Source organism: Phocoena sinus, chromosome 10 (assembly GCF_008692025.1).
Source record: "Phocoena sinus isolate mPhoSin1 chromosome 10, mPhoSin1.pri, whole genome shotgun sequence".
Classification (NCBI taxonomy): Eukaryota; Metazoa; Chordata; class Mammalia; order Artiodactyla; family Phocoenidae; genus Phocoena; species Phocoena sinus.
This window is the reverse complement of record NC_045772.1, coordinates 67,657,311-67,679,618: the sequence shown is the minus strand read 5'-3', so window position 1 is coordinate 67,679,618 and position 22,308 is coordinate 67,657,311. Positions and strand designations below refer to the sequence as shown.

Sequence of the window (22,308 nt, the reverse complement as noted above, 5' to 3'; positions counted from 1 at the left end):
TTTTCCCCTTAGATTCCATATATATGTGTTAGCATATGGTATTTGTTTTTCTCTTTCTGACTTATTTCACTCTGTATGACAGACTCTAGGTCCATCCACCTCACTACAAATAACTCAATTTCGTTTCTTTTTATGTCTGAGTAATATTCCATTGTATGTATGTGCCACATCTTCTTTATCCATTCATCTGTTGATGGACACTTAGGTTGCTTCCATGTCCTGGCTATTGTAAATAGAGCTGCAATGAACATTTTGGTACATGACTCTTTGAAATATGGTTTTCTCAGGGTATATGCCCAGTAGTGGGATTGCTGGGTCGTATGGTAGTTCTATTTGTAGTTTTTTAAGGAACCTCCATACTGTTCTCCATAGTGGCTGTATCAATTTACATTCCCACCAACAGTGCAAGAGGGTTCCCTTTTCTCCACACCCTCTGCAGCATTTATTGTTTATAGATTTTTTGATGATGGCCACTCTGACTGGTGTGAGATGATATCTCATTGTAATTTTGATTTGCATTTCTCTAATGATTAATGATGTTGAGCATCCTCTCATGTGTTTGTTGGCAATCTGTATATCTTCTTTGGAGTAATGTTTATTTAGGTCTTCTGCCCATTTTTGGATTGGGTTGTTTGGTTTTTTGATATTGAGCTGCATGAGCTGCTTGTAAATTTTGGAGATTAATCCTTTGTCGGTTGCTTCATTTGCAAATATTTTCTCCCATTCTGAGGGTCGTCTTTTCGTCTTGTTTATGGTTTCCTTTGCTGTGCAAAAGCTTTTAAGTTTCATTAGGTCCCATTTGTTTATTTTTGTTTTTATTTGCATTTCTCTAGGAGTTGGGTCAAAAAGGATCTTGCTGTGATTTATGTCATGGAGTGTGGAACAGGGATTCTTAATGTTGATACGTGTCATGTCATATCATGAGATGTTTAACATGAGTTCCTGCCCCCATTTTTTTAAAAAGGGAAAAAATAAAGCTTTTATTTTTGTCAAAGTTGTCTATAATTATAACATTTTATCTAATTAGAAAATTATTACTTCGAGATTTGTTATGAAAAACAGCAGCATCTCCCCTTTCATTTTCTGTTCTCCAGAGGCATGTGTTTTTCAACTTTAGCTGGTTATTTTAGTAATTACTTCTATATCTTTTTTTTTTTAAGGAATTTTGCCTTTTAAAAAAAAATTATTTATTTATTTATTTATGGCTGTGTTGGGTCTTCGTTTCTGCGTGAGGGCTTTCTCTAGTTGCGGCAAGCGGGGGCCACTCCTCATCGTGGTGCACAGGCTTCTCACTATAGCGGCCTCTCTTGTTGTGGAGCACAGGCTCCAGACGCGCAGGCTCAGTAGTTGTGGCTCACGGGGCTAGTTGCTTCGCGGCATGTGGGATCTTCCCAGACCAGGGCTCGAACCCGTGTCCCCTGCATCGGCACGCAGATTCTCAACCTCTGCGCCACCAGGGAAGCCCACTTCTATATCTTTAATTAAGATACTGTGTTGTTACTTATTTTTTTTTTTAGTTTGAGGAGTTATCTATTGCTGAAAAAGTGAGTATTTAGCTCCGTTTCATCTACCCCTGCCCCTCTCCCCTCCTCACACAAACTCTTCCACCCCCTCCGCTCTCAGCTGTAATTGTATTGTAATTTTGGTGAGATCAATATGCAGTGTTTATTATAACTGTGTAGTACTATCTACAGAAGAGCCCTGTAATATCGTTTGATTGCTTTTCCTCTCGACTACCCAGCAGATAATGATTTTTTTTTAATCTCTTAATTTTTGATGTACTTATGAATAGTCAACCTCAGACTGTACCCCAACTGTAAATCTTCTCTCTAAATTACTCAACCACATAGAGAATCTACCAGATTCATATTTTGGGGGAAATTTCTCCAGAGCCTTCTGATCTCTTTGTCTCGGTTGCTTTCTCAGCCCCCAAACAGCTAGGGCTTCCCCTTTGCTGCCCTTCTGAGGTCTCCTTTTGCCTACCCTGTTTTGGAGTCATCAGTCTTTGGAACTATGACTTATTCTTTGTTGGTTTACTTCTTCATTTTGGTGGAGCACATTCTCCAGTTTCTTATGAAAAATGGGTGTGAGAGGTAATTTTTTGAGACTTGCAGGTCTGACATTGCCTTTGTTCTCCACTGGCTTTTAATTGATGGCTTAACTAAGTTTATAATTCCAAGGCAGAAATCACCTGTTCTCAGAATTTTGAAGCTTCTGCCATCCATAGTTGCTCTTGAGAAGTTCCTGTCATTCTGACTTAAAATCCTTCATGTGAGAAACCTTTCTCTTGAAGTTTCATATTGATGTACCTTTGTGTAGGTCTATCCACATTTTATATGCTGGAAACTCAGTTGGCCTTTTTACTATGGAAACCCCATTCTCCCACATCCCCACTCCTGTCCTTTCTTTAAAGGGAAAACAATGTCCTTTAGTTCTGGGGGAAAGATGTCCTTTGATTCTGGAAATTACGTCTTCCCCTCCATTTTCTTTGACCATGAACACTCTGTTATTTGATATTTGCTGTCCTGAATTGGCCTTCCATCTCTGGGTCTTTCCTGTTTTCCATCTCTGTCATCCTATTCAACTTTATTGGACATTCCTGAATTGTATCTTTCAAGCCACCTATTGAATTTTTAATCTGCCTTCATTTTAATTTCTATGAGCTCTTTTATTCTCTATTTCTCTCTCTCTTTAATAACATCCTGTCCTTATTTCATGGATGTGCTTTTCTCGGATCTCTGAAGATGCTAGGTTTTTTATTTTTGTTTTTTAAAATTTCTTCCTGTGATATTTTTCTCTTCTCTAAGTTGCTTTGCTGTTTCTCTGTTAGGTGCTTACCTTAATATCTGGAAAGTCTTGCTGTTCCCTACTGTTTTAGATTAGCTTTGATAGTGGATGGGGTTTGGCATTTCTGGGCTTCACTCTAGGGGGACCTAGCTGGGCTGTTTTTGTTTTGTTTAGGAAATCCTGTTGTTAGTATCTTTAGGTCCTTTTTTTTTTTTTTTCTCTGATTCCGCAGAGAAAATACGACTAGTCTGAAAGCTAAGTAGAAGACTGGGGGCCTCTCCATTCAGCGGTAATTTTTTGTGTAATCTCTTCAGTATGGAATCCCCTTCCCCAACTACGCCTAGACTCCTTCAGTCCAAAGATCCTTTATTGGCTCTTTTCAGGGAATACATTTCCAGTCTTCTCCTAGGTGGGGCCTGGGGGTTTGGAGGCAATCGCTTGTCTTCAAGGAGTGAGGGAGAGTACTGTGGGTTCTTAAACTTCTTCTTTTTTTTTTTTTAAAGTTTTTTTTTTTAATGTGGACCATTTTTAAAGTCTTTACGGAATTTGTTACAATATTGCTTCTGTTTTATGTTTTGGCTTTTTGGCCGCGAGGCATGTGGCATCTTAGCTCCCCGACCAGGGATTCAGCGTGCACCCCCTGCATTGGAAGGTGAAGTCTTAACCACTGGACTGCCAGGGAAGTCCCATGGGGGGTCATAAACTTCTTAAACAGACTTTCAGCCATTTCCCCCCCCCCACCTTCCCCACCATTTCCAGAGGAAGCTGTTGCCACCACCCTCAGCCTCTTAGGGGTTTATAATTTAAATGGAGTTGCTTCTAGGTGGTCCTAGTTTGGGATTGAGCTTTCTCCAGTCTGTTCAGCCATTTGCCATTGGTCTGTTTGCTCTCCATCTTCCAAAATTGTGTTACTATCTCTAATTTTATTCTCTTTGTCTTTATCTCTTTATGTTCTTGGATTTGAGGAGGGAGCAGAGCTAAATGCATGTGTTTAGTACTTCTTTAAATAATTGTTGTTTATGATGCATTTGATCACACTTATGAAACAGATTTCTACATAAGCTCTGAATCTCCATTTTCACCAAATTCAATTCTTTACTTATCTACAGTTAGGGTGGGGTGGAGTGTGGTAGAAAGTTCTCTGGACCGGGAGTTAGGAGACTTGGGGTCTATTTCCATATTTGCTGCAAACCACTTAATCCCGAGTATTCTCATCATGATTTCCTCATCTAGAGGGCCAGGGAAGTGAAATAGATAATTTTAAGGTCTCTTTGTATCCATAGGTTGGTTTTATTTCTAAATAAATAATCATGTGTAACTGAACACCAAATTTGGAAACAGAATTGCAGCAGCCATCTGAAGAAATGCAAAATGTGTCATCTTGTATTTGTCAGTCAGTCTCTGTAACTGACACCTTTAAAGTCTCAAGTAAAATTGCAACCCATATTCCATGAACAAGAAACTGTTAAACGGTTAAAAATTCTGATTTTTTTCCCCCCTCTGGGCTATTTTCAGCTGTTAGCAGTTCAGCTCCAAAGCATGCTTGGATTCATGTTCTCATAACTACACAAAGTGTTCATTTTGAGCCAGAAAGGCAGGGAAGATAATATAGAAAGAGGTCTATTTTTTCCCTTCTACCCTCTGGCAGGGACGGCTATCTAGGTTGTACCCCACCGGGAAATGTGTCCTTCCCATCCAAGCCATGTGTGAGTAGATAATAGCCCATCTATGTTTCCTCTCTCCTCCATGTTGCTGTTCCTCAGTTAGATGGATAGATGGAGTGGACGTTGCATGCCACTGTGGTTTTGACTGGCGGGTGTGATCACTCACCCAGTGTGCTCAGCAATGGTCAGTACAGTGACTAAGGAGAAAATGTGATCTGTGAGGCCAGTGACTTGTGGCTCAGAGACAAAGGTGAGGTTTCTTAGAGCAATGAGAGCCACCCCTCCCCCAGTTACTAGGACAGAATGTCCGTGGGGTGGGGCGTAGGAGGCATTTTGTCAAAGTTCTCTAGGTTATTGTGAAACACTTGATTCTACTACTGACTCTGGGGAACTATTGCCTCAGGATCAGGAGGCCAGAAAGAAAAGCAGAGTCTCGAGCATTTGCAGAGCTCAGGAAAAAATCATAACAGAAACTGAACCCCACACAGCTAGCCAGCTCTTGTCAATCACAGAAATGATTTCCAACTCTCACTGCTTTCCTCATGTTCTTATTTCACACCCTTTTCCCTCATTCTTAGTAGGTCATCTTCTTAAAACAGAGAGGAAATGGAAACCTTCAGGGGATACTGCCTCAACTTCTTTTTCTCCCTTTCTTTCACCCTTGCCCATCAATATGTGCATGTGTGTATGAATATGTAATATACATCATGTGAATACACATTTAATCTTACAAAACAAAGCACAACAAACAAAAATATACCTTCCTCAACTCTATGGCCATCCTAGGTTCTGCTGTATCTAGTTATTCACTCATTATTCAGTCGGTCAATATTTATTAGGGTCAACTGTGTGCAGAGACCTTGGCTGGGCACTGAGGGTCTACATCAGACTAAATAGACATAACCCCTGCTGTCATCATGCTTCAGTCTCTTTTTAACTGGGCGACTTTAAAAATTATTGTTCTTATTTTGCCCCACTACAGAAACAACACATGCTTGTTGTCATAAATTTGAAAGTTGATTCTTAATAGAAAGCCACTAAAGGGTTTAAATCAGAAAAGTACTGGGTCAGAATTGCATTTTCAGAGGTCACTTTGGCTGCTGAAGGGAGAAAGGATTGGGGGGGGAGGGGTGAAAGTTGCTGGCAGGTCAGGAGATTAGTGCTATGGTCCAGATAAGGGCTGCTGGGGGCTTGGCAGTGTAAGGTGAGAGAGGAGGACAGAATCAAGAAATACAGAGCACTGTAGGATGGTGAATGTTGGCTGTGGGGATGAGGGGGAGATGGGAGTCTAGGAGAACACCCAGGTTTCTGGCTTGATGAGCTGAATAGATGGTGGTGCCATTTACTGAAATAGGAAATAATGGAGAAAGAATAGAGGTGTGTGTGTGTGTGTACATGTGTACATGTGCATGTGTAAACATAAGTCCTATATGAACACTGCATTTGAGATGCCTGGGAGGTTTCCAAGTGGAAGTGTCACATAGGCAGTTGGATGTATAAATCTGGTGTTCAAAAAAGACATCTGAAATAGAACGATGCACTTGGAAGCTTTAGCCTAAAGGTATTAACAGATGCCATGGGGTAGATTACAGAGGGGTGGGCCTCGGGTAGAGCCCTGAATATTTTTAGAAGTAAAGGTTCAGTTAGGAAGGAGGTGCCAACAGAGGAGGCCAGCAAGATGGAAGAACCTCCAAGAAAGGAAAGGAAGGGAAGAGGGTCTTCACAAGAAGTCATGGTCACATGTGTCTATAATTGTTGAGATGTCAAATAAGGCAAAAAAACAAAACAAAACAGACATTAGATTTATCTGTGTGTAACTCATGCATGACCTTAGCTGGAGCCGGGTGCTGGGTAATAGAGGCTGAGTCCCTGTCAGAGGGGTGCCAGCTCACCTAGAGCCCTGGCAGTAGTAGTAGCAAGGATTTTGGACTGTGTTATAATGCAATAGATGCAGTGGAAAAGGCTGGTAAACTTGGTGTGTTTCCTTTTATGAAAGCTTCTTATCTTTATTGTTTTATTCTGATTACCAAAGCAGTATGTACTCACTATACAAATTTTAAGCATTAAAAAATATGACTGAGAATAACCTCCATAATCACATTCTGTTAATAAGTTGAGGCACATCCTTCAAGATTTTTCTGTGCATGTGCTACCACATACACACACTTTTACACATTTACTTTAAAAGAACTGGGCTTATCGCTCTATAGTCTGCTAAAGCCTGTATTCTTATCTGTATAGTTTAGACATCTGGCTGTATACAGCAGATGTCCAGTATTCTGTTATGCTGCAGTATTCTCTGGATATTTGAGTTTTATTTAGACATTTTTGCTCTCTCCCATAATGCTACTCTGAACATACTTGTTCATATTACTTTCATATTACTTGCGTATTTCTTTCATATGTGTACAGGAATTTCTGTGGAATAAGTTCCTAAAGTGGAATTGTGGGGACAAAGGGTGTGCACATTTGACATTTTGATCCTGCTTACATTGCCCAAGGAGAGGGGCTTTTTTTTTTTTTTAAGATGGAAGAATTTTGAGCATGAAAAATGTCAATAAGGGGCAAATAAAGAGTCGATTGAAGTTGTTGGGAAAAATGCTGAATGTTCAATCATGAGAAGGCCACTGAGAATGGAAACGAAGGCATGGGAGGGGGCTCTAGTCTGAGCAGGGTGGACAGGGTGAAGGGGTCGGGGGAGGGCAAGGTCTCCAGCTACTCTGCATCCCCAGAGCCTTGCCCTGTGCCGGCACATGGCAGGTACTCAAAAATACTTGTTGGTTGAATGAATAAATGAATGTAGTTTGGTTGATTTGGCAATGGAACTTAGTGATTTTTTCCACCTGAAAGCATCTAGTTTTCCACTTACGCTACAAAATAGAGGGTTAAGATTTCCTACTGAAATTGGTGAAGGAGGAGTTGGAGATTTGAAAGCCCCTTCTAGCTCAGTGACCCCAGATGCCCAGGTCAGACAGGACTCCTGGTCTACGCATCTCTTACCTTCCTCTCCAATCAGCCTGTTGAGTCTACGGCCTTAATATCACTGGACTTAATCTAATTCTGTTCATCCCCACTACTACCGTCATTATGTTAGTTCCAGTCTGGATTTTCCTGTCAGAGCCGCCTCTTAGATGGTCTCCTGTTTCTTCAGGGCTCGTATTAGAGGCAGCCTCCTCCAAACCCAGCCAGGCTGGCTCGGGAATCTCTTCTTTTGCTTCCCAGCACTGTGCAGGCATCTGTTTTCACTGGACGTCATGTGTATGTTTGTTTACCTAAAGCCTTTACATGCCAGTGTCTTCATGGCTATTTTTACATCTCCAAGACCGGCTGTAGTGCTTAGCTCACGTTGCATGCTAAATAAATGATAGGTTTTTTTTTTTTAAATTAATTAATTAATTAATTTTTGGCTGAGCTGGGTCTTTGTTGCTGCGCACGGGCTTTCTCTAGTTGCGGCGAGCGGGGGCTACTCTTCATTGCGGTGCACGGGCTTCTCATTGCGGTGTTTTCTTTTGTTGCGGAGCACGGGCTCTAGGCCTGCGGGCTTCAGTAGCTGCGGCACGCGGGCTTAGTAGTTGTGGCTCACGGGCTCTAGAGCACAGGCTCAGTAGTTGCACACGTGCTTAGTTGCTCCACGGCATGTGGGATCTTCCCGGACCAGGGCTCAAACCCGTGTCCCCTGCATTGGCAGGAGGATTCTTAACCACTGCGCCACCAGGGAAGTCCCAATGATAGGTGTTATTTTGTGTGAAATAATAAACTTACATTTACATAAACTTGGTACAGGGACAGGAAGGACCAGGACAAAAGCAGGCATGAGATAAACTCACAGAGGACCAGTAACTTAAGACAACTGATCCTGGAACAAGTCTCAGGATTATTATTCACTGCCTAGGGAGAGGCAGTCATTTGTACTATGATTTCTGCAATTAGCACGTTCAATTTTTTTAATATTTTGAGAAAATTTAAATACTTTGTATCTCTAACGTGATTTCGCTAGGTTCAGAGGATCTATTTATTTTGGAAATCTCAATTTAAGAACTACTTTGTGGTATTTTCTGGAATAGAAATGCCTGAACTGCCTTAGCTGCCTCTGGCCAGCTGGAGGATAATCCCATGACTGAAGTCCCTGATGGAATTCCAAAAGACATGGCTTTCTAACCCATTGAAAGAGCTCCCAGATTGGGATGGGATGTTCCTGTCTGGATCTGCCTGCCTCCTCTGTCACCATGCCCGCCCCGCCCCCCCAACACCGATCTGCTGGGGAGAGTAGTAGGAGGTCCTTACTAGCTGGCAACTGAACTAGTATTTCAAGTTACACAATCAGAGCGTAATGAAAGATGAGACATGAAGAGATGGTTATTTTTCTGTGGAGCGAATAGCATGGGTTCAGACCTTCTAAAGCATTATATTCACAGCTAAGAAACTTTGTGCTCAGAAGACTAAGAATAATGGTTTGGAGTTATCCGCATCCCTGGGACCATCTTAGAGGGACACTTGTCACGAGGGCTGCAGTCCTGTAGAAAGAGATCAGCACCCTGGGGCACAGGGCCAGATGCTTCATGCTATGATTCCCCCCTTCACATCCCATATCAGAGCTTCCCTCAAACAACCACCTGTTAGTAGCACATGACCCTTGCCACTCTTTTAGCAGAAGGGAATGACTGGGACTGGGCACACGGTCTGGGTGCCCCACTTCTGAGCAGTCCCCCGAGGCTACTGGGCTATTGAATGGTGAAGGAGGAGGTGGATGAGGCTTGTGTTGCTGGGATTTTGCCCTTTATTTTCTCATCCCGTTTTCCCGTTTTCTCATCCCACAGTGGCAGCACTATGGGCTGTTCGAATGGGAATTTAAATTGCTTTCACGGTGTAGGCATTCAGTTCTCTGTAGCCTAAGATAATATCCTGAACCATTTAAAACTGATTCATTTGGAAGGAATTTTTGTACTCTCAGTCCGTTATTTAACTGATGGCTTGAAAAATGCATCCGTACATTCAAAATTGAAGTAATGGGCGTGAGTTAGAAATATCTAAATATTAATACCGTAGAGGGTGCATAAAAATGGGATTTACATTTCTTGAGTTTTCTTCATTTTCAGTATTAGACTGAATTTACATACACTTTCCTAATTTTTGATACAACGGAACATTTAATAGACTGCTGTCAGCGTTTTTATTTCTTGACATACTCCAAAGGCTATACTCCTTTTTAGAAATTGAAAAGAGCTTCAGGATGGTTCAAAAATAACATTTTTTCCCCTCTCACTCTGTAATGCTTATTTATGGCTAATACTTACCTTGTGTCTACTGTGTTCAGGTACCATGCTGAACACTTTACGTGCCACAGACCATCTCTTCTTGCAAACAACCCTGAGAGGAAGTACGATCAGCCCCATTTTTCAGTGTAGACTCTGAGGCAGAGAAAGGTTGAATAAGCTGCCTAAGGTCGCAGTTAGGAAGTGATGGGTCTGGGCTCTGAATTCAGGTCTGTCCAACTCTAGCAGCCAGCCTTCGAGAAGTCAGGCATCCGTTTGGCCATTCAGCAGAGAACTGCAGAGTGCCTGCCTTGGCCCAGGAACTATCCTAGGTGTTTGGGATTCAGCTACAAACAAGGCAAAATCTCTGCCCCCATAGAACTCACATAATATATGAGTAAGTAATTATTAGTTAAATGCTAAAGGAAAGTACAGCAGGGCAAGGTGATGGAGAACAGGGGCTCTGCTCTGGGACTGTGTAAGTTAGGATTTGAGGGGCAGCATCTCCGAGGCTGGGATATTGAACAGAGACTTGAATATTGCAGGAGAGCAAGCTACCCAACGCCAGTGTAATATAGTAGGTACAGGCATAGCCTATGGGCTCCTGGGATCGAATAAGGATTCTCCTGCTCATGAGCTGTGTGATCTTGGGCAAAATACTTGGCTTCTCTATGCCTCTTCATCAGTGTTATAAAGGAAACTACAATACTTATCTTTACCTTATAGGGCAGTTGTGAGGATGAGATGGGTTCATATACAAAAAGAATTCAGCTATGAAACAGGAACTGGAGCATAGTAAGCACTCTAAGTGTTATCTGTTATTATCTAGGCCCTATGGGAATGGTGAGAAGGAGCTGGTTTCTGGGTAGATTTTGAAAATTCAACTGATGGGGTTTACTGAGGAACTGAATGTGAAGGTATGAGGGAAAGGGGGCAGGGACAATCCCAACAATTTTGGTCTGATTGATTTGGTGGATTTGGGGGCCACTTACCCAGATGGGGAAGACCTGGGGCATAGCAAGTCTTTTTGGAGGGGGAGAAGGCAGAGTGCAGGGAAGAAGTCAAGAACTTTGGCTTGAGCATGTTAAGACCAAGATGTTTCTTTTTTTTTTTTTTTCTTTTTTACGGTATGCGGGCCTCTCACTGTTGTGGCCTCTCCCGTTGCGGAGCACAGGCTCGGGACGCGCAGGCTCAGCGGCCATGGGTCACGGGCCCAGCCGCTCCGCGGCATGTGGGATCTTCCCGGACCGGGGCACGAACCCGCGTCCCCTGCATCGGCAGGCAGACTCTCAACCACTGCGCCACCAGGGAAGCCCCGAGATGTTTCTTGACATGTTCATGTTTTGTATATGTTCACTGTAGAAAATGTGAAAAACATAGACAAGCATTAAAATAAAAACACTTGACATTCTGCCACCCATTATCTTTTGCCTGTTTATTTTTACCTCCACACAAATTTTAAATCATGCAGTATATGTAGGGTTTTTTGGTTTGTTTTATATCCTCTTCCGTTTATTGGAAAATGGCTCATGGCAAAGGGGAGAGTTAAAATACAGGCAAGGTGATAAAAGCCCGAGCACCACAAGAGCCCTCCACAGTCACCAGCACCAACGGGCGTTATGGACTTTAGAGAGGTTTCTACTAAGGAGCGTAGAGCATGACACAGACCTTGTTTCTGCTCATCTAAGAACCCCCAGCCCCTGCTGCCTGGTACTGCCTTATGCACAATTGTTAGCAGACATTTTTAAACTACCCTTTTTTTCTCATTGTGGTAAAGGACACATAGCCTAAAGTTTACCATTTTGTAACCAGTTCATTGGCATAAAATACACTCACATTGTTGTGCAACCATCATCTCCATCCATCTCTAGAACTTGTTCATCTTGCAAAACTGAAACTGCACCCATTAAACAATGACTCCCCATTCCTCCCTCCCCCAGCCTCCAGGAGCCACCATTCTGCTTTCTGTCTCTCTGAATTTGACCACGCAGGGACCTCATGTAAGTGGACTCATATAGTATTTGGCCTTTTATGACTGGCTGATTTCACTTAGCCTAATGTCCTTAGGATTCACCCATGTTGTCAGGTGTCAGAATTTGCTTTCTAAGGCTAAATAGTATTCCATTGTATGTTTTGTTTATCCATTCATCTGTAGATGAACACTTGTATGGCTCCTACCTCTTGGCTATTGTGAATAATGCTGCTATGAACATAGGTGGACAAATATTTGAGTTCCTGTTTTCAATTATTTGGGGTATATACTATAATCTAGTTTTATAATCTACTTTTCACATTAAAACACATTGTTAAAATTTTCCTTGTCATGAATATTCCCTACAAAATTAATTTAAATAATTGCATTATGTACTATCATATAGCTGTATCCTCGTTGATTTAAGAAAGCAAGTATTGTTTCCTAGAAATAGAATTATAAATTCAAAGGGTATGACTAATATTAAAACTTTTGCTACGTTTGTCAAATTGCTACCCAGAAACTTATACAACCTGATACTGGCAATATCTGTACGTGTTCCCTGCATCTTTGCTAATGTTAGGTATTAATAACTACCTTCTGTCAATTTGATAATTAAAAATGATGTATCAATTCTGGTTTTCCTTTTATGCAAATTTAGGGTTCACTTTCTAGGTTAGAGTTGATTTGTAGTTGATTACTGGTTTGCTAAACACTTAGCTTATGAGATGTTGAGAAGAGAGAGAAGTCTAGGGGTCCCTCCTTCTTAGTCTTGCATTCTAAGGCAATCTCAGGCTTTTTGCTCTGTGTATATATGACAAGCTGCTGTAATAGAGTTTTCCTGTTATTGTGTGCTAAATACATTCTTAGTAGTTAAACTTTCACAAACCCTTACTCACAACTCAAAAATCCAAAAAGTGCTAGAAAAAAATGTTTTTGGTAATTCATGTTACAAAACAGGACAGATCTGTTGAAAAAAACATGACCTCAACCCACATGAGACTACTTATATTTTTTAATTCATCCCACTTAGAGTGTTCACATTTTTGGCTGCAAAACATGACCGTGGTTGAGTAAGAGGTACTGTCCCAGACCCCACTGAGGGTGCATAGTAATATACAATATATACAGATAAGAATTATTTTCTTTTTGAATCCTGAAAAGTTCTGAATTCTGAAACACAAACATTTTGGCATCAAAGGTTTTGGATAAGGGAATGTGGACCTATAGTGTTTTTTTCCTTGTATTTCTATGTTCCCATCCCTCCTAGGCTTTAAAAACTGATTGTGAAATCAGGCCTACTCTGGCCTTGAGTTTAAAGACAACAGAAATTTAAGTGTGGTATCTTCTTTCATCCCCAGGACATGTATAATCACTATAATCTGGAAACTGACAGATCAGTGACTAGGGCCAAGTTTCAGCTGAGCCATAGCCAACTTCAAACTCAGGGTGGTGTTCCACTAGGAACTCTGGGGGTCTTAAGAGACTTGAACCAATTGGACTGCTGAGTGATAGTGATAGCGTTGCAAGATGTTGTTGGAACATACTTCTATAATTAATACTATTTGTCCTTTATAGAACATCAACTCTCTTAGCCAAGTTTTTAAAAAACAATACCAAATTGGTAAAATTAAATAAAAATTAGTCTTCAGTTTTAAGATTGATTATTGTTCATGTTATTAAATCTAAAATTTTCAAAATATGTTTGTTAAAATGGTAAAGGTTGCAGAATTGAAAAAGCTGACTCAAATTCATGTGGAATTGCAGGGGGCCCTGAATAGCCAAAACAATTTTGAAAAAGAACAAAATTGGAGGATTTACATTTACTGATTTCAAAACTTACCAGAGAGCTGCTACAGTAATCAAAAGTGTGTGATACTAGCACATGGATAAACATATAGACCAACAGAATAGAACTGAGAGAGTTCAGAAACTGGCCAGAAATGGCCAATTGATTTTTGAAAAAGGTGCCAAGTACACTCAATGTGGAAAGAAGAGGCTTTTTTTTTTTTTTTAACAAATGTTGTTTTGACGGCTGGATTTCCATATGCCAAAGGAATGCAGTCGGACCCCAACCTCACATCACATATAAAAGTTAACTAAGGGCTTCCCTGGTGGCGCAGTGGTTGGGAGTCCGCCTGCCGATGCAGGGAACCACGGGTTCATGCCCCGGTCCGGGAGGATCCCACGTGTCGCGGAGCGGCTGGGCCGGTGAGCCATGGCCGCTGAGCCTGCGCGTCCGGAGCCTGTGCTCCGCAGCGGGAGAGGCCGCGGCAGTGGGAGGACCACGTACCAAAAAAAAAACAAAAAAAAAACCAGTTAACTAAAAATGGGTCAAAAACCTAAATATGAGAGCCAAAACCATAAAACTGTTAGGAGAACATAGAGGTAAACCTTTATGACCTTGGATTTGGCAGTGGATTCTTAGATATAACACCAAAAGTATGGACAACAAAAACAAAATAGATAAATTGGACTTTATCAAAATAAAAACTTTAGTGCAACAAAGGATATTATCAAGAAAGTGAAAAGAATAACAGTGGGAGAAACATTAGGAAATAATATATCTGATACGGCTTTAATATCCAGAATAATAAAGAACTCCTACAACTCAACAAAAAGACAAACGATCCAGGTAAAAAATGAGCAAAGGACTTGAGTAGACCTTTCTCCAAAGAAGGTCTGCAAATGGTCAGTAGCACATGCTCAGCATCATCTGTCATCAGGGAGATGCAAATCAAAACCACAACACCATTTCACACCTACTAGGATGGCTAGAAGTTTTTTAAAAACAAAATTACAAGCATTGGCGAAGATATGGAGAAATTGACACACTCATACATTGCCGATGGGAGTGTAAAATGGTGCAGCCACTGCGGAAAACAATTTGGTGGTTCCTCAAAAGGCTAAACGTCAAAATCCTGCATGACTCAGCAATTCCACCACTAGGTATATACACAGAAGCACTGAAAACAGAGGCCCTAAAACAGTTACTATACATACGTATACACCATTGTTCACTGTAGTATTATTCACAATAGCCGAAAGGTAGAAACAATCCAAGTGTTCATCAACAGAGGAGTGGATAAACAATATGTGGTATATGCATACAATGGGGTGTTATTCAGCCAGAAAAAGGAATGAAGTTCTGATACACAATACAACATGGATGAACCTTGACGTCATTATGCCAAGTGAGGCAAAAGGACAAATAGGATGTGACTCCATTTATATGAAATATCTAGAATAGGCAAATTCATAGAGACCGAAAGTAGATTAGAGGTTACTATGAATTAGCAGGAGGAGGAAATGAGGAGTTATTGCTTAATGGTTACAGAGTCTCTGGGGTGATTTAAAAAAAAAATGTTGGAAACAGTGGTTATGGTTGTACAACATTGTGAACAGAATTAATGCCACCAAATTGTGCACTTAAGAATGATTTAAATGGCAACTTTTATGATTTATATATGTTACTATAATAACTTTAGGTGAAAAGGAACTAATGAATTCAGTTAGAATCTGGTAGGTTTGTGATATATATTGTGCTTTTCTATAAAAGTATTAGCTGGGCTTCCCTGGTGCTGCAGTGGTTGAGAGTCCGCCTGCCACTGCAGGGGACACGGGTCCGTGCCCCGGTCCGGGAAGATCCCCCTTGCCGCGGAGCGACTGGGCCCATGAGCCATGGCCGCTGAGCCTGCGCGTCTGGAGCCTGTGCTCCGCAACAGGAGAGGCCACAACAGTGAGAGAGGCCCGCGTACCCCGCCCCCCACCCCCCCAAAAAAAGTATTAGCTAATGTGGTTGGTATATTAAAGTGAATAATGTGAGTTCAAAAAGAGACATGTTTAACTTCCAGGGATATTTTTGGAGCTGAATTATTGAGGGAAGTTTGTGGGAATAGGGAAAGACTAATAAGAGGAAAACAGCACTAAACGTCACTGGGACTGTAACAAGATGGAGAAAATTGTGTTTACTGAAGCTCTTCTCGGGGCTAGTATTGTTATTTGTGGATGGTAGATATCCTTAGAGTTGCCACTTGGGGTAGGGCTGGGAGGGTGAGATGCCCAAGGGACTCACCAAGCTGTCCGCCTTTCCTTCTGCTGTGAAGTCTTCGGTGCTGCAGGTAGGAAATGTTCCTGCCCTGATGCGTTGCTGGAGCAGTGGGCAGGGTGGAGGGGAAGCAGAGCCTCTCCTTTTTGTAAATATTGTCCAAGCATTTGAAGACTATTATCTTGAAGGGACACTTTACTATTGGCCTGTTTTGTATGTGGACATATCCCAGTGTGGCCCAATGCAATATATCTCTGGAAATATAAAAACTCTCTTATTATTACATAGGTAATTAACTTCATTCTGAGGAATTGAGCACTAGTAACTTTTCTAGAGTGACAGAGCATTTATAATTCATTCCATCATTTATTCACTCATGTACGGAGCATCCATAATATGCTAGGTATTACTTCAGGTTCTGAGGAAACAGAATAAATTAAGACAGTGACTTGCCCTGTAGGAGCTCCGGGACCAAGTGGAGAAGAAAAGCAAGTCATGACCATACAGTGTGATAAAGGGGATGGACATGTATGTTTTTTCCAGATTTCATCTTCTTGGAGGTGACCAGTTTGTGAGAGAGTAACTACTATGTGATTATTTGGGACTCTGTTCCATATAAGCTGCAAATTTATTTATAATAATCACTAATTTTTATTTCTTTTCCACACTCTAACCAGAAGACCAACTGAAAATACTATATTTTAATAACTAATAATGCAACAGTTCAGTGTTTGGACACCTTTCATAGTGATATGACAGGTTTTACTAGACCTGCAAAGTGCTATAAGAATGTGAGGTTGAGGCAACCAACTTAACCTGGTACGTAAATGGTGACATTGAAAAAAAAATTTAAAGAAAGGGTAAAATGGTGGTGAGGGGAGGTGCATTCCAGGTAGAATGTACTAAGGATAAGATTGAATATAAAAAGGATAAAACTTGGTGACTGACCAAATATCAAGAGTGGGGGAATGAGAAAAGTCAAAAATGGCCCCAGCTGTAGTTTAGGTGGTTGAATCAATGCTAATACATTAATCAAGAAGGCAGATACAACAGGGGGCGCCTTTGAAACAAGGCAGTTTTTACCATAATGTAGGGAAAATATTTATATTCTAAATTACTTGAAGGGTAGTACTGGGTCCTAGTCATGAGTCCAAAAAAAAAGGGGGGGGCGAAGAAAATGTTCTTACCCTAACAAGTTTGACATATTCATAAGTGCTTTTTTCCTTCTTCCCACTTTAGCTGTTTTTTTCACTTCCAGAAATATGAGAGAGAGAGCACACTTTTGTATTTCTGAAGATGGGAAAAACAGAACTCTAAAAGAAACCATCAAATTCAATTTGGAATTTGCATTCCCGGAATGATTAGAGGAGAATGCCACAGTTTAGTTTATATGTCAGTAGCAAGCTGTGGTAAGAGACTGATCCATCCAGATTCAGAAAAGTGAAGAAACATTTCCTGATTCACATTTCCTTTCATTGAAAGTAGTAGCCAGCAGTGCTTAGGCCACTGAGGTCATTCAAAAATATTTGCTGAATTAATGTTATCTTTTTCTATGTTTAAATTCATTTTCTTATAAAAGGAATGAATGGTAGGGATAGTCAAGGTAAAAAGTCAGAGGGAAAAATGGGTGCCTAACAAGGTAAAGGATGCCAAAATTTATTAAAGAATGAAGTTTTTTAAAAAAAGTACCCAATAGTTATACAGTACTTAACAGTCTTCGAGTCACTTTTATATATGTGTCAGTTAATTTATTCTCCACTTTCTGATGTAGGTATTATAATCCACATTTTAATCATGAGGAAACTGAGACTTAGGGTTGAGTGATGTGCCTGAAGCCACAGGGCTATACTGCATAGAGGTCTTATGGATCAAGTCCACTGCCCTGGGTGGTTAAACAGCCGTCTTAACCTTGAAAGGAACTCTCCTGTCTTTGTGTTTTATATTTCATTATTAACTTTATTTTCATTAATAATGACTCTTTGGACCCATTTTAGAACTGCATTTAATATTACAGGGCCTATACCTTTGGATAATAGGGAAAATCGGTTTTCCCCTTCCCATCACCAAACTACAGTGGATCCTGTAAAACTGAAGCCAGAGAAAGAGACACTGGAACCTGGAGACCAAATACGATATCATAGGGTGATGCGACATGTTGGGTATAGGCTTAGCCTTAGGTGGTGTGGGGAGTGAGACTGGGCAGGCCCACATGATACCTGGAAATTACGGAGTGACAGGAAATGGTGGTCCAAGTGTGTGGTTGCTTTAAAAATAGTGGCTGGTGAGTGCCAGGTTATTCAGGTTAAACGTTAGATATATGCTGAGATCCAGTTTTCAGAGACTTCTAGTCCAGTGGGAGAAGAGAGGTATAGGTATAGGTATAGGATGCTTGGCAGATCACTAGACGTCCTGCCCAATCTGGATATGTGAACATATCTTCATTCCTAAGGCAATATGGGCCATTCTTTTAACACTTCTTTAATTGTACATTCACTAGATCATGGGATTCCTGAGGACAGTTTCTATACCCTCTTCATCACCTAGCTCCATCCTTGGCATGTGAATATCTTTAGCCACTTGTCAGAATATTGTATTTGTTTGTTTATTTTGTGGAGCTTTTCCATTAATTCTTCTAATTGTGAGTACTATACCAATAAATTTCACTGCATTTTTTTTCATTTGTTTTTCAAGATGTGTTAGTCTATTGTTAATACTTCTCTGACTTACAGTGCTATTTTAATTCATTACCAAGTTACATTTAGCATCAGGGGACCCCTTGGAATTATTTAGAGCAGCTTAGGAGACATTAGTGAGTTCAAAAAGATGTCCAGTTTTGGAGTCAGATTCAGACTGCCATTGTATCACTTCTAGTGGTTGACTTCAGGCAACTAATGATATCTAATTTTTCATCATCTGTGAAAACGAGGATACAAAGAAGATTAAGTAAGATCAGACCTTTAGAAGTGCCAGGCATGTTATAACACCCTCAGGAAATTTCTGTTTACATTTCTTCATGTCACGATATGATATGATTATGTTCTATATACGTGAACTTAATTTATATAGTGTTTTATTTTTTTAACATGATTTTGAATTGTCATTTGTATTCTTTGCACAACCTGTAAGATAACCAGGGAAAGTAATTTTATAACTAGTTTCAGATAAACTGAGAATAGGTCATTGCTCGGGATCATGCAACTAAGTTGCAGATCAACCCAATCAATCCCCTTAATCCATGCACAGTGCCCTTTGCACCAGGCCATGGTCTGTTTTTACCTGCTGTCTCTCATATACTTGCTATGCCTCTGACCATTTCATTCACAGCCAGTCACCATAAAGAAGATGTCATTTGGACCCAATGACCTGCCATACTGATGCTGTAAGTTAGATATAGTGTGGATGCCTAATTCTGATTACTTTTATTGCTGGGCACTGCTTATCAGGCAGTCTTTGGGCCTTACCCATGACGTTCCCGAGAGGTCATTTTGTGTTTTCTGATGGATAATAGGTTATCCAAGTTATAAAATGTAGATGATGGCTCTTTTTATTGCCCATTTTAGGTAAATCTCAATCATCTTTGCTGTAGAAGTTACCTCTCCATTTTGCAGTTGGGATGATTTCCATTTCTAATTGATAGACAAGTAATCATGTGAATTGCAACTTTCTGGTGAGGTTTCTACTGTTCTCTTATTAACTCATTAATGTGACTGGACTTCTAGACATTTTTATTGGGGCCATCATGTATGTCAGAACTAGTACCACCAATGACTTTATTCCTTTAATCTTACTATAGTAACTGCATTGATAAAGTTTTAAAAATATTGTTTCTATTTCTTTCATTTTAAACTAATTGTTATGTGATTAATTACTATTAAATTTATGAAAAGTAAATAGTGAGTTTCTTTTGACCAAAGCTTCAATTATTTGAGTTTTGCCTATAGTAAACCAGTTGATATATTTGTATACAGTGTTTTCTTTGGTATTCCTACAATACTCCATTAGTCTGTCTGGCCTAGCACTTACTAATTATCCTCAAAATAGGATTTATCATGTCTCAAATTCCTTTCCTCAAGAAGAGGGAACTTTGTCTGGTTCTTCTTGGTATTCCTAGGGCCTAAGAACACAATGACTGTGCAAAATATGTATAAACTAGGCAATGAATGTTTGTTGAACCTGACTTCCAGTTGAACTTTCACATTGCATCCATACAAAATTATATCAACATGTCAGGACCAAAGATTTTTCACTGAATAAACAGTTTTCAGTTCTCTCAGCAGCTTTGTGATGAACAGATAACATAGAGGTACCACATGCTTTTTATATTCCAAGTGCCAAAATTAAATGAGCTAATCATGGTGTCATTCAAGGTGGTACTTCTGTAGTATAAATGAGGTATTACGGCAATATGAAAAATGCATTTCAAAATATTACATTTTAAAATGACTGATATAAAGAAGAAAATTAAATGAACATTTTTGCCTTTTTAGAATCTTTTTCCTGATTCTGCAGCTATTTTAATAAAAAGCCCTCAAAATGTCACCTAGATTTTGACTATTTTATTTTTGCTGAGAAATGAACTTTTTCAACTGTGTTAGATTACCAGAAATGAGAATATCAAACAGTAACTGGAGCCCCTCAGTAGGGAAGTATAATTATCATATTAGCATCATAAACCATTTGCTTCTCAGTACTGTATTAGGTAATGAGAGCAACAGCTGCAGCTTTGTTCTACCTGGATGATGTTTCAATTAAGCCATTTCTGTTTTATTCACTCGAATTTACAGGTTCTACTTTGTGTTGACATTAACCAGTGAATCTATTAGTTTCCATTACCAACAGAATAACTAAAATTATAAATAGTTCTATATTTTCTCTCACAAATCCTGTCAAGCTGCATAGATGCCTTTAATTTGATAGAGCATCTGGGCAATACATCTTCTTTCTCCTCTGTGTTTAGGCAAAATTTGTACTTTCTTTTTTTTTTTTTTTTTGTTTTTTTTTTTTTTGGATACGCGGGCCTCTCACTGTTGTGGCCTCTCCCGTTGTGGAGCGCAGGCTCAGCGGCCATGGCTCATGGGCCCAGCCACTCCGCGGAACGTGGGATCTTCCCGGACCGGGGCACGAACCCATGTCCCCTGCATCGGCAGGCGGACTCTCAACCACTGCGCCACCAGGGAAGCCCTGTACTTCCTTAAGCTTACCCTTTCATTAAAAAAAAAAAAATGTCAACAACAGCAGCTCTGTCCCATCTGTTGACCCCAGATACATAATAGGTAAATTGGGCATCTCTTTCTAAAGGAATCCAGATAAGATGCAAAAGTCAAGTCACTCCATCAGGTTTACAGTACTTGTTTAAAAAAATATCTGTAGTATTATGTTTCTCTGACTTGCTAGTTCTACCAGGAAAAAAAAAGTGAATCATAAGCACCACAGATACAATTTCATCAGTGTCTATCTTACTGCTATAAAAAGGTCTTTTCTTCTTACTTGTAAACCAAGCTGCAAAACACCAATTGAAAACCCACATATTGGGATGTTTCTTAGTGATGTGCCAAGCCTAAATAGCTGAGTCATTGGCTGATAGTTTGGTTTTGTTAAACAATCACTTAGAGATCTCATAACTCTCACCTATACATACCCAGCTTTCTTTGGGGCCACTGAAGGGAATTTTTCTGGATTGATCGGAACCCAGTCTCTTCTTTCACGAAAGCCTCTAATGGATTAAAAAAAAAATTAATATGCAATTAAAAAGTCACTACAAAGCTAACATCACACTTCATAAAATTAAAAGTAATTTACCATAACTTAATGCTTATTCCATACTCAATCTTCCTAGTTTTGATAAATACAAACAAACCTTCCATCCCTAGTTTTGATAAAAGCAAACCTTTATAGCTGGTTTGTTCAAGTTAAGATCCAGCTGAGTACCACATATAGCTAATGGTTGTTGTGATATGGTGATTTGTAATAAGAAATATATATTTGTTTTTCCTTGGTTTGTGTCACAGAGCTCCTTTTTTATTTATTTATTTTAAAAATTATTATTACTTTTTGTCTGTACCTCGCAGCTTGTGGGGTTTTAGTTCTCCAAACAGGGATTGGAGCAGTGAGAGTGTGGAGCCTTAACCACTGGACCGCCAGGGAATTCCCACAGAGCTCCTTTTTTTAAAACTCTTGGGATTTCCAACATGATGAGAGGGATAAAGATGCCCTTTGTTATGTTAATGAGGTGCTTGGACAGCCCCTAGGCAACCAAAGGAGCCGGGCTGGCTGCCCAGGGAACCCACCAAGTGATTAGAGGGTAGAAATTTTCAGTCCCACCCCCCTGACCCCCGGGGTAGGGGAGAGGGGCAAATTGAATCAATTACCGATGGCCACTGATCGTCAATCAGTCATGCCTCTGTAATGAAGCCTCCATAAAAACCCAAAAGGACAGGGTTTGGAGAGCTTCAGGTTGGTGAGCAGGTGGAGTTGTGGGGAGAGCAGGGCACCTGGAGAGGGCATGGGAGCTCTGCACCTCTCCCCACACACCTTGCCCCTGTACCTCCTCATCTGGCTGTGCATCTGTATCCTTTATAACAGAGG

At 40.4% G+C, this 22,308-nt stretch overlaps 1 protein-coding gene across 4 annotated transcripts in view; it reads left to right on the top strand.

Moving 5' to 3' along the window:
* Positions 1–22,308, top strand: part of ANO6 (anoctamin 6) — a 216,556-nt gene that overhangs the window by 58,967 nt on the left and 135,281 nt on the right. The window lies entirely within an intron of this gene.